This window comes from Sorex fumeus, unplaced genomic scaffold, assembly GCF_029834395.1.
Source record: "Sorex fumeus unplaced genomic scaffold, SorFum_2.1 ptg000070l, whole genome shotgun sequence".
NCBI classification, from domain to species: Eukaryota; Metazoa; Chordata; class Mammalia; order Eulipotyphla; family Soricidae; genus Sorex; species Sorex fumeus.
Window position 1 is genome coordinate 13,118,936 of NW_026606127.1, and position 12,313 is coordinate 13,131,248.

The 12,313-nt window shown below is 39.4% G+C and overlaps 1 protein-coding gene across 1 annotated transcript in view; it reads right to left on the reverse strand.

Moving 5' to 3' along the window:
• Positions 1-12,313, reverse strand: part of SPRY3 (sprouty RTK signaling antagonist 3) — a 152,748-nt gene that overhangs the window by 120,089 nt on the left and 20,346 nt on the right. The gene's annotated exons all lie outside the window — the stretch shown is intronic.

The window sequence follows — 12,313 nt, forward strand, 5'->3', positions numbered from 1 at the left end:
TCTGGCATTTTGGCTTGGATTAAAGAAAGTTGAAGTTGGCTCAACATTTAAAAAATTAAATATTATAATGACCAATAGAAAAAGTTGTTCAAATATAAAAAATTGAACAAAGTTCATTTAAGAGCTTAATATTTGAGAAAAGGTCCAGGGGAATTAATTGACAGTCAACAGTTTGTAGTTACTAAAAAAGTAAACTCTCTCCTTAGAACTGAAAACATTATTAATCGTATTTTAAATTTCAGAATTTCAGTTAATGAAAAATAAATACAAAAAACAAAACAAATACTGTCCTCCCGTTGTTCATCGATTTTCTTGAGCGGGCCAGTAACACCTCCATTTTGAGACTTGTTACCGTGTTTGGCATATCGGATACGTCACGGGCAGCTTGCCAGGCTTTGCCGTGCAGGTGAGATACTCTCGGTAGCTTGCCGGGCTCTCCGAGAGGGCAGAGGAATCGAACATAAATGGAAATAAATTTGAGTTTTTAAATGTAAAAAAATTAAAATCTCTCCTCATCAATAATTGTTTACAGAGGAAGGAAAATGCAAAATTTCTTTTTAAATTTTATTATGGTCATAGCCCTACTAAAGGGCAGTGCTCTGTTTTGAGAGATTACATTTTATTTTGATAAGAAGTAGAAGTGTATAATCATTAAATCTAGCCAACAAGGAAAAATACTTCTCTCCTTTAGAAAGGGTATATCTCAATATTGGTTGTATTTAAGCAGAAAATAAAACTCTACTGGAAAAGACGGTACAGAAAATTTATCTCAATATGACTAGAATATAGGGGAAAGGGGAATACTTGGCGTATCCCAATTTGTGTGTTGTCTTTGGTGCTTCCCAATTTGTGTCTTGCCTTTGGTGCCCTGGTTCTCCACAAATAGACTACAGATATATGATAATATATTAAATCTTTCATCCCTTATAGGATATTGGGTACTTGGAAAATCCAGGCCATCTGATGCTCATGGCTGCAAGAAGGCTTATTTTTTGGTCCAGTGAGATATAGAAATCACTTAATCACTTAACTTCCCGTTAGTCGTCGGTTTGCTCGAGCGGGCACCAGTAACGTCTCCATTTGTCCCTGTCGCGTGCTAGTGTAGCCCAATGGCATCTGTTCGCTCTGGGATCATGAAGAGCCTCAAACCGATCATTCATGATCTTCACGAAGAAGTCTGACCATCTGGTAGGTGGGCGGCCACGCGGTCTTTTGACATCCCATGGGATCCAGTCCGTAACAGCTCTAGTCCAGTGGTCGTCTTTAAAACTCATTACGTGACCAGCCCATCTGATTTTTGACACCTTGGCAAGTGAGACAGCGTCCCTGATTCTTGATCGTCGATGGATGTCGGAACTCCGGATTCTTTCTCTCATTTAGAGATATAGAAATACTATTTTCTATTTGCACCATGATGTTAAGAGGTTGTAAAACATTGTTCAAAATTAACATGGGAGAGGCCAGAGAGATACAACAGAAGGTAAGGTGCTTGCCTTGCCTATGGTTGATCCAGGTTCAATAGCTGGCAGCCCTTAAGGTCCTCTGAGCCCACCAGAATTGATTCCTGAGCAGAAAGCCAAAGGTAATCTCTAAGAACAACAGAGTGTGACCCCAGCACTCCCCAAAAATGTTAACACTGGGTTACTTTTCAAGTATGGTGAAATAATTGTCCAAGCTAGTATTAGAATGCTCACTAGAAATTAGTCCAAGATTCCTGCTAAATTACATCACCTTTTATTCTGATAAAAGACCTACAGAATCATAAATTGAAATAAAATAAACAAAGCTTCTGTGGCATTTGACTTAGAGGGAAAAAATGGCAAAAAAAACAAATGAGAGAGATTAAACTTCTAAGTGTACATAGAAGACTTTGTATAGTGACAATAAAATTTAACAGAAGCAAACTGAGCTGCCCTCTATATACATTTATCCTGAATCAGTGTCTCTATTCAGAGGATTGATCTCTCCAATACCATGGTTTCCTCAAAAATTATAAAGATGCATTTTGATCAGAAAAAAAACTGAATCAAAAACTATAATTATGAATTTCCCAAGTAAATCATTGGTGAGATGCACAGGAGGAGGGCTTGGAAATGTAGGAGCCAGTTTGAAGGAATGGGAGACTTGAGAGCCAGTAGTCAGGGAGGTTGGAAGGGCACCAAAGAAACCTTGGCTGATTTCACACTTTGGCCTCATTTCTGACAAATGTTAGCCCAAAATCTCTCCCACTGCAATGTCCCCTTTTGGGAATATAAGGCAGGATTTAGTGAAACCAACACATGATTATAACAGGAGCAATACCAACATCTTTCAAATATACTTAATATTAGTAAACAAAGAAGAAAACAGAATTAGTTATATACACATAGCAGTTTTAAAGCATATTATGTTCATAGTCATGTGTTATTCTCATAGCATAAGGTCCTAAAAGACAGAAACTGCCTTGATCTTTTGTTTTGATACCTAAGAGCACAAGATTGATAAAAAGATGGATGGAAGGAGGGGTGGATGGATGGATACTGGATGATAGATGATAGAAATACTACTTAAATCTGCTCAAAAACAAATGTTAAAATAAAATAATTGGATAATTTCTAAGACTTGGAATAACATAAGAAGATAGAGAATGATTTGTCCTAGCCCTTGGCATGCCCTTCCTGCTTTTACACTAAGTCTAAATACCAACCCTTAAGATATCCCCATCCCCCAGACATTTGGAGAAGCAATAACTTTACTGTAGAAGAAAACTGGCTCATTGCCTCAGAGATCAGAATGACTCAGGAGACAGAATGATTAACAAAAAAATGTTATCAGGCTAAGAGATTACAGTTTAAATCACAAGAAGTCTTTGCAAAAACTATTAAGATTAAGTAACTGTCTTCTTCCCAGGCCATCATTCTCCAGTGCTTTGTAGTCAACACCCACAACCCACTCATTTCCTTATAACCTCTAAAATAAGGTTTCACACACAAGTGGATTGACTCAACACCTTTCAAGGTCTCAGAAAGTGGGAGTACAGTGGTTAAGGAGATAGAAGAAGTAAATAGCACATGGTGTTCAGGTATGTTTTATAAAAGGGTAAAGGGGGCCATGAGCTCACATCTGAGAAGAAGAAAAGATCATGGACTAGAAACTGGCTAATTAGCTATGGTTTTCCTCAAAGAATTCAGTTTGAGTATGCGTGGTGAATCTGACCCCAAATGGCCTTATGAAGTCCATATGAAAAGAACATTGCAATAGAATTGTTATAGCTCCGGTTCTGCCTTGTGTGACCTTGAACAAATCTTTTTGCCAATCTGGCCCTGATTTGTAAAATAGAAAAAAAATAATACCTTCACCCAAATCACCGGTTGTTGTGAGGTCAAGCAAATTGTTCCTACGAACAATTTTTTTAAAAAAGTAAAACATAAATAAAAGGAAATTTGTACTTTAACTTGTTCATTTTACAGAAAAGATGATTAAGGAGACCATGCTAAAACCAAGAGATGTTAATGGTACTTGTTTTTAAGTACATAGCTAATTAGTAGCAGATACACAACAAAAACTCATTTGCCTGAGTCCTAATTAAATGGTTTTTTCCACTACACGATTTTACCTTCCTCCTACTTTCCACTTGATAACTCAATTGTCTGAGCTTGCAAGCATGGGATAGCTGATTCATTTAGAATGATAATACACATATTTGCATTTTTCACTGTGATTGAACTAACTGAAGAATGTCTAGATATTATCAACATAGATATAGATATTTTCTGAGTTTTAATTTAGAAAAAACTGTAAGGCTAAAGATGTTTAGTAATTAATTGAAATCATACTGGTGTATGTACTGTTATTAGCAAATAATGTATCAATATAGGGATTATAAATATGCTTATGACGAATCTTTATGGAAGGTCTGAGGTTTTCATTTTAATTTCAGTTTCTTGAAGATGCAAGTAAAATGTCGGAAAATAATTTGGCTTACATTAAATAACTTACATATTTCAATGCTTCAAATCTGTGGGTTGAGAGGTCAAAGGATAAAATGCCTTGTAGAACATGATGAAGAAACACAATAGTATAAATATTTCAAATGAATATAGTATGATGCAAAGGAATAGGAATATAAGGATAAAGCATTCACTTGAGAAAGAAGCAAAGGAAAATCAGCTTAAAGATAATATTACAAATCCCATTGACAATCATTGATGCAGTTGAAATTATTTAATGAATAGTTGAAGCTCAGAAAGACTGTAGTTATTACTTGTCTGATCTAGGTTGTTTATCTCCAAAGGTATGGAAGGTGGCCAGTATTAAATGAGGGTTACTTATGACTTGCTGTCTTTGATGATCTATTTTCTTTCACTTGAAAATCACTTAAAGAAGTAATCCTCCATAAGTACCCCCAAGACATTAGAACCTTATAACACATACAAATCTTAATGCATGGAACAAGGAAGTAGGAAGAAGGAAGTGGAATATCTGAAAGCTAAAAGTTAGGATTTGAAACACAGTGGCTGTTAATTTTCTATAAAAGTGGCTTAAGCGAAAGAGAATAGGAAAAGAGGGTCAACAATTTAACAGAAAATATAAGGACTATCTGGGCTCAAAGGAAAGGGAGTTACTCTAGAAGCTCTGGGATGATTGTGTTTCATGATTAAAAGAGGAATCTCAAGGGTCAGAAAACTAGTACAAGGTTTAGAGCACTTCCTTTCCATGAAATTAATCCCAGCTTGATCCCCAGCACATATCATATATGGTTCTCCTAAGCACAGAGCCAGGAGTGGTCCCAAGTGTGTCCCCAAAACAAAACAAAAGTAAAGGTTCAAAACAAAGGAGTGAGAAGACTTAATATGAGATTACCTTAGGTGTCTGAAATTTTATTAATATACAGCATAAGTAATACTACATAAAGTACAATAATCGTGTTGCAGCTAAATAAAAGGGTATTTAAATACATCATGTAACTCCTCTGTAGATAAAGATATAGAGCATGTCTAACACCTGAGAATATTCCCAATTGTTCTTTCTGATTCTGTATTCCATTTGTTCCATCCAGGAGGTAACATATAATTTCACATGTTATCAAATATTAGAATCTTCACTTCTTAAACTTGGTATATATTTAATAATGCACCATGTCATCTAGAGTATCGCTCTTCTGGCCTTAGTAAAATATTTTTAGTAGTCGTTCATGTAGCTGCATGTGTCAGTAGTATGAAATGTATTCAAATAAAAGTGTTGTTCATTCTACTACTGATGGATTATTTTTTAGTTATTTCCAATGTGGGTTTACAACAAATGATGCTTTTTCTAATTATTAATATACATGTCTTTAAGTGAAATGCACATTTGTTTTTGCTTGGTATGTATTTAGGAGTAAAATGACTATGTCTTGGGTAAGTAATAATTTAAGCTTTTATAAATACTCTCAAATATTTTGTTTTATTACAATTTTTAATTTGCTATGGGTGTGAGGATAAAACGCATGGTTTCAGATACTATTTATCCCTGGCCCTACTTAAGAACAATTTTAGGTACTGTGTGGTATACAAAAATGTTAATGGTATGGTATCATTTATAAAACAATCCAGCACCATACTCTTCACCAGAATATCCACTATATTTTCTACGGTAAGATCTTGACCTGGGTAAAAAAAAAAAGCTTACAAATAAGAGTTCTGTCATTTTCTTTCTGTCAGCACTGTACATCCTACTTTCACCCCAATTCTAAGTTCTATAATCCTTTCTGTTTATTTTAACAAAGGTGCTGTTCTTCATTCTAGATAAGGCCAATTTCTTTCTCTGTGATTTGAATTCCATCCTATCTTAACATTTCAAAAGCCACCATCAATCGTACCTTACTGGTCCTGTATCTTCAAACTCTAGCTTGCATTGGCTTCTACTTAGAATTTAAGAGTATTCCTTTTTTTCCTTTTGAAGAAAATAACATTTCCCTGTTTCTTACATATTTACATGCATACATCCCCACATACATAGCACTGTAGCACTGTCCTCCCATTGTTCATTGATTTGCTCGAGTGGGCCAGTAATGTCTCCATTGTGAGACTTGTTGTTACTGTGTTCGGCATATCGAATACATCACGGGTAACTTACCAGGCTTTGCCTTGCTGGCGAGATACTCTCGGTAGCTTGCTGGGCTTTCCGAGAGAGGCGGAGGAATCAAACCTGGCTCTGCCGGGGTGGCTGCGCACAAGGCAAACACCCTACCGCTGTGCTATTGCTCCAGCCCACATACATAAAGATCTATTTAATTCACTTTTTATTTTTTTTACTTTTTAGTGAATCACTATGAGATACACAATTACAAAGTTGTTTGTGATTGGATTTTTGGTCATACAATGTTCCAATGTCCCTAGTAGTAGCCCTCCATCCTTTCCCCACCTCCAGTATGCCTCTATGGCAGGCACTTTTCCTCTCTCTCTCTCTCTCTCTCTCTCTCTCTCTCTCTCTCTCTCTCTCTCTCTCTCCCTCCCTCCCTCCCTCCCTCCCTTTCTTGCTCTCTATTTATTGTTTGTAATACAGGTACTGAAAGGTTATTATTTTTGTCTTTTCATGTACATTGAGCACTCAGCTCTTGTCCAAAGTGATCACCTCCAACTATTCTTGTCATTGGGGTCCCTCCTCTATCCTAACTTCCCTCTCCCCTTGGACCCACTTGTGGCAAGCTTTCAAGCATGTACCAGTTCTCCTGGTCATTGTTTCTACTGTCCTTTGTAATAGTCTCATACTATGATTTTTTCATCCCACAAATGAGTGCAATCATTCTATATCTATTCCTCTCCTTCTGACTCATTTCACTCATCATGATACTTTCCATTATAAGCAAATTTTCATGACTATCTTTCCTGGTGGCTGCATATTTTTCCACTGTGTGAATGTACAATGGTTTCTTTATCCAATCATCTATTCTGAGGCTCTCTGATTGTTTCCAGAGTTTTGGCTATTGTGAACAGTACTGCAATGAATATAGAAGTGCAGATAGCATTTCTGCTATCTGCTATGTGCGTTGTTGAGCCCCCAGGCTATATTCCCAGAAGTGGTATTGCCGGGTCAAATGTAAGTTCAATTTCTAGTTTTTTGAGTAATGCCCATATGAATGTTTTCCCCCAAAGTCTGGACCAGTCAGCATTCCCACCAACAATGAATAAGGGTCACTTCCTCCCCGTATCCATGCCAGCACTGACTGTTCTTGTTCTTTTTGATGTGTGCCAGTCTCTGTGGTGTGAGATGATATCTCATAGATGTTTTGATTTGCATCTTCCTGATGATTAGTGATGCACAACATTTTTATGTGCCTTTTGGCCATTTGTATTTCTTCTTTGAGGAAGTTCCTGTTCATTTCTTCTCCCCATATTTTTGATGGGATTAACTTTTTTTTTTGTAAAATTGTGCCAGTGCCTTAAGTTGATATTTGATATTAACCTTTGATACTAACCCCTTATAAGGTCAGTGAGATTAGCTCGAGCGGGCCCAGTAATGTCTGCATTGTGAGGCTTGTTACCATGTTTGGCATGTCGAATACGTCATGGGTAGCTTGCCAGGCTTTGCTGTGCAGGCGAGATACTCTCGGTAGCTTGCCGGGATCTCTGAGAATTGGAGCAATAGCACAGCAGGCTGGAGTGATAGCACAGTGGGTAGGGCGTTTGCCTTGAACGCGGCCTACCCAGCCAACCCAAGTTTGATTCCTCCGCCTTCGATTCCTCCGCCTCTCTCAGAGAGCCCAGAAAGCTACCGAGAGTATCTCGCCCACATGGCAATGCCTGGCAAGCTACCTGTGACGTATTCTATATGCCAAACAGTAATAACAAGTCTCACAATGTTACTAGGCCCGCTTGAGCAAATCTATGAACAATGGAAGGACAGTGACAGTGATAAGATCGGTGTTGAGTAAATAATTTTTCCCATTCCCATGTGGTCTGTATTTGTGCTTTGGTCACCATTTCTTTTGAGGTACAGATAGATGCTTCTTAGTTTAATGAAATCCTATTTGTTTACCTTTGCTTGAACTTGATTAGTCAGTAGTGTTCAATCTTTGAAGATGCCTTTAGCTTCATTCAATGTCATGAAGGGATCTGCATATGTTTTCCTCCAAGAAGCTTATAGATTAAGGTATGATACTGAGTTTTTTAAATCCATTTTTATATGTGCATGTCATTAGAAAAAGTTCTTAGTTCTTATTCATTTTTTCTTTGGTATGTACCTGCCCAGGTTTCCTAGCACCACTTATTAAAGAGACGTTCCTTACTCCACTTCATATTACTTTGTCCTTTATCAAAGACTAAATGACCATATATTTGAGGTTTGATCTGCAGGTCTGTAGTCATTCCAATACCATGCTGTTTTAATTACTACCACTTTGTAATATAAGTTGAAGTTGAGGAAGGAGCTGCCTCCCATCTTCTCTCTCTCAATGATTTGTTAGCTGTTTGTGAAAGGTTATTGTTACATTTGAATTCAGAAGTGTGGTATTTGAAAAATGTCATAGGTATCCTTATAAGGACTACATTAAATCTGTATAATGCTTTGCGGAGTACTGACATTTTGACAATAATAATCTTCCCAATACATAAGCCGGGCATGCGTCTCCATTTCCTCATGGCCTCTTTTATCTCTTGAAGTAGTTTTTTTTTTAGTTTTCTTTGTACAGGTCCTTCACTCCTTCACCTCTTTAATTAAGCTGTTTCTGAGGTACTTGACTTTCTGAGGCACAATTTTGAACGAATTCACTTTTTAAAATATCTCTTTCTTCTCTTTCATTATTTGTATATACCGAAGTCATGGATCTGGGTGGAAGATGCATGATCCATCAATCCACAGATCCTCCAAATTCCAGTAGGCGGGGGTCACACCCACCACCTGGCCCCCTGGCGCCATGTAATCCCATCAGCGGCCAAGACTCAGAGACTATAAAATCCAGATCCCGGAACCGCGCGGCCGCGAATTCATCTTATCAGAACTTTTCTTTATGACATCTTATTATCTCATTCCTACTTTGGACAAACTTGCAGGCTTTCGAATGTAGCCTGCCCACAGGGCAGAGTCTGGCAAACTCCCCGTGGCCTACCAAATATGCCAAATACCAGTAACAATGATGGGTCTCATTCTCCTAAAGAGCCGTGAATATAATCTCAGGGCTAGGATGAAAGAGACGTTACTGGGGCCTGCTCGAGGCAATCGACGATTAACAGGATGATGAAATGAAATGAAAAATGAAGTCATGGACTTTTGGGTATTGTTTTATAAACTGCCAATTTACTATACAAATATATTGTTTCTAGGAGCTTTTTGGCGTGTCCGACACGCCATTTCGTCAGTAAAGAAGCAAACAGCACCCGGCCCAGACAAGGTCAGACCTGAACACCTGAAGAACCTGCCGTCAGTACTCATCAATACACTGGCTCGGCTCTTCACTCGCTACCTGTCTGAATGCAAGGTTCCATCTCAATGGAAAACCAGCAGGACCGTACTACTGTTCAAGAAGGGAGACATCCATGACATTGGCAACTATCGCCTGATCTGCCTATTGTCTGTCATCTACAAGTTGTTCACTCGAGTCATCCTGAATAGGATTGGCAGAACACTAGATGAAGGACAACCATGTGAGCAAGCAGGGTTCCGCAAAGGATTCAGCACCATCGACCATATCCACACGATAACCAAACTCATTGAGGTTTCTCGGGAGTTCAAGATGCCGCTCTGCTTAACGTTCATTGATTTAAAGAAGGCCTTTGATTCTGTTGAGACGGAAGCGGTCATTGAAGCCCTAGCCAATCAGGGCATACAAGCCCAATACATCAGGATCCTCCGTGAGCTGTATTGCGGATTCACTACCAGGATCTCACCATTCTACAAAGAAGTGATCGTTGATGTCAAGAGAGGGGTGCGGCAGGGTGATACCATTTCACCAAAACTCTTCAGTGCCACCCTTGAGAACATCATGCGACGACTGGAATGGGAAGGAATGGGAGTGAAGATAGATGGTCGGCAACTACACCACCTCCGCTTTGCTGATGACATTGTTTTAATAACACCAAACATCAGCCAAGCGGCACAAATGCTGGCCGACTTTGACCGTGAGTGTGGAAAGGTAGGACTACAGCTGAATCTTACGAAGACAATGTTTATGAGAAATAGCCTTGTTCCTGACGCCCCATTCGCTCTCAATGGAACGACCATCTCCGAATGCAACAGCTATGTGTACCTAGGTCGAGAGGTCAACATGACAAATGACCTGGCACCCGAGCTGCGCAGGAGGAAGAGAGCGGCTTGGAACGCCTTCAAGAACGTCGAAGAAATAGCTAAGAGGACGAAGAACCTCCGGCTCCGGGCACATCTCTTTGATTCCACTGTTCTTCCTGCATTAACATATGCCTCAGAGACCTGGGCCCTACGCAAACAAGATGAGAACGCCATTCAGGTCTCCCAAAGAAGAATAGAAAGAGCTATGCTTGGAATATCACGTTTCACTCAAATGAGAGAACGAATCCGGAGTTCTGACATCCGTCGACGATCAAGGATCAGGGACGCTGTCTCATTTGCCAAGGTGTCGAAAATCAGATGGGCTGGTCACGTAATGAGATTTAAAGACGACCGTTGGACTAGAGCTGTTACTGATTGGAATCCACGGGATGTCAAGAGACCGCGTGGCCGCCCACCTACCAGATGGTCAGACTTCTTTGTCAAGGTCATGAACGATCGGTTTGAGGCCCTCCATGTTCCCGGAGCGAAGAGATGCCATTGGGCTACACTAGCACGCGACAGGGACAAATGGAGACGTTACTGGCGCCCGCTCGAGCAAATCGACGACTAACGGGAAGTTAAGTGATTAAGTGATTAAGTGAAGGAGCTTTTTATAGTCTTTAGGATTTTCTAAGTATAGTGTTATATAGGGCCGGAGCCATAACACAGTGATAGGGCATTTGCCTTGCACGCAGTCAGCCTGGCCGAGCCAGTTCAATACCTTCGCCCCTCTCGGAGAGCCCGGCAAACTACCGAGAGTATCTCGCCCACACAGCAAAGCCTGGCAAGCTACTCGTGATGTATTCAATATGCCAAACACAGTAACAGCAAGTCTCAAAAGAATGAAGACATTACTGGGTCTGCTCGAGCAAATCGATGAACAACGGGAGGACAGTATTATGTCATCTGCAAACAATGAAAGCTTGACTTCTTCCTTTCCTACTTGAATGCCCTTGATATCTTTTTCTGCCTTACTGTGATGGCAAATACTTCCAGTACTATATTGAATGGGAGTGACAAAAGTAGAAAACTTTGTCTTGTGTCTGATCTTAGAGATAAGACTTTTAGTGTTTCTTTATTGAGAATAATGCTTGTGCTGCGGCAGATGGCTTTGACTTTATTGAGGAAAATTCCTTCAACTTTCATTTTGTTGAGAGTTTTGATCTTGAATCGTGCTGGATCTTGTCAAATGTTTTCTCTGCATCTATTGATATGATCATATGGTGTTTGTCTTTTATTTATATGGTGCATTATGTTGATTAACTTGTGAGTGTTAAACTATCCTTGCAGCCACTAAATGAATTCTACATGGTTATGGTGTATGATCTTTTTGATGAGTTGTTGGATTTTATTTGCTAGTATTTTGTTGGGGATACTGCACCTGTGTTCATCAGGGATATTAGCCTGTAATTCTCTTTTTTGTGGTGTCTCTCTCTGCTTTTGGTAACAGTGTGTTATTTGCCTCATGGAAATTGTTTGAGAGTGTTTCTGTTTCTTTAATTTTCTGGGAAAGCTTGAAAAGGATTGGCAGTAGGTCCTCCATAAAGATTTGGAAGAAATCACTAGTGAATCCATCTGGGCCTGGGCTTTTGTTTATTTTAATTTCTTTTGAATTTACCTAAATTCTTGATATACTCAATTTTTCAGACTTTTAAAAAAAATTTTATTAGTGAGACACCATGAGGTACAGTTGTAGACTTACAAATTTTTGTGCTTGGATTTCAATTATACAATGATCAAATACCCATCCCTCCACCAGTGCCCATTTCTTACCACCACGGATCCCAGTATCCCTCCCACTCTCATCCCCCCTTCCTACCCTGCCTCTGTGGCAGGGCATTCTCCCTTGTTCTCTCTCTCTTCTTTTGGGTGTTGTGGTTTGCAGAAGAGGCATTGAGTGGCAATCATGTTTGGTCTGTAGTCTACTTTCAGCATGATTCTCCCATCCTGGGAGGATCCTCCCAACACCCTTTATTTGGTGCTCCCTTCTCTATCTGAGCTCCCTTTTCCCCTAGCATGTGTAGCTGGCCTCCAAGCCATGGAGCAAAATTCCTGGTACTAATCTCGGCCA